The sequence below is a fragment of the Penaeus monodon genome, chromosome 31 (assembly GCF_015228065.2).
Source record: "Penaeus monodon isolate SGIC_2016 chromosome 31, NSTDA_Pmon_1, whole genome shotgun sequence".
In the NCBI taxonomy this organism is placed as follows: Eukaryota; Metazoa; Arthropoda; class Malacostraca; order Decapoda; family Penaeidae; genus Penaeus; species Penaeus monodon.
The window spans coordinates 30,679,092-30,679,832 of NC_051416.1; the positions used below are offsets into that span (position 1 = coordinate 30,679,092).

The 741-nt window shown below is 31.6% G+C and overlaps 1 protein-coding gene across 1 annotated transcript in view; it reads left to right on the forward strand.

The window, feature by feature from the left end:
* The window catches only part of LOC119592950 (muscle calcium channel subunit alpha-1-like), a gene marked incomplete at its 5' end in the record, with an annotated part of 130,968 nt that overhangs the window by 125,382 nt on the left and 4,845 nt on the right, over positions 1–741 (forward strand).

Sequence of the window (741 nt, forward strand, 5' to 3'; positions counted from 1 at the left end):
GTGGTATTATCAGACAGAACATGCAGCCTGCAGTTCAGTAACCTGTCCTGTACAATTTCATTCTTAACTTGCAGATACCTAATGTACCTTAAATTAATGAAATATGATACAGATGTTTTTTTCTGTACAGTACTGTATGCATTTCACATATAAAACTAGCATTTTATTGTTATTTTAGCTATATAGAGCTGAACAACACTACAATTCTGAGTTAAAGTCTATTATAATATATGCTTGTGATCTATTTTTTGGTTGTTTGTCCTTACATTAATGATACTTTCAGTTTGCATTGGCAGTAAATAAAGGTTACCTTTTGTATGACTAATTCCATGGAATATATTCATTGCAATAATTACAGATGTATTTTAGAAAAGAAAAATTAAATTATTACAGCATCTTTCACAAACTGTAGTGAAATTGATGATTTCAAAATAACATAGAATGTTGTATGGTTATGATCATTGTTCAACATGTTAGGGTTGGGTAAAAAAGATCCATCAAAGTCAATTTAATCCTTCTTTTTTATTGTACTATGGACTACAATGAATAAAGTATGTTATGGGCTCTTTGCTCAGGATTATCTTTTTCTACATCCAGCATCATAGTCTACTTCCCTGTTGAATCATCTTTATCTTTTCTTGTTTTCACTATATCCCCCCACCAGACTATGGTCTCAAATATTTGCTAACCAGCATTCGCCCTCACAGATCTGCTTTGTACAGATTTTTGCCTAGCTGCAAA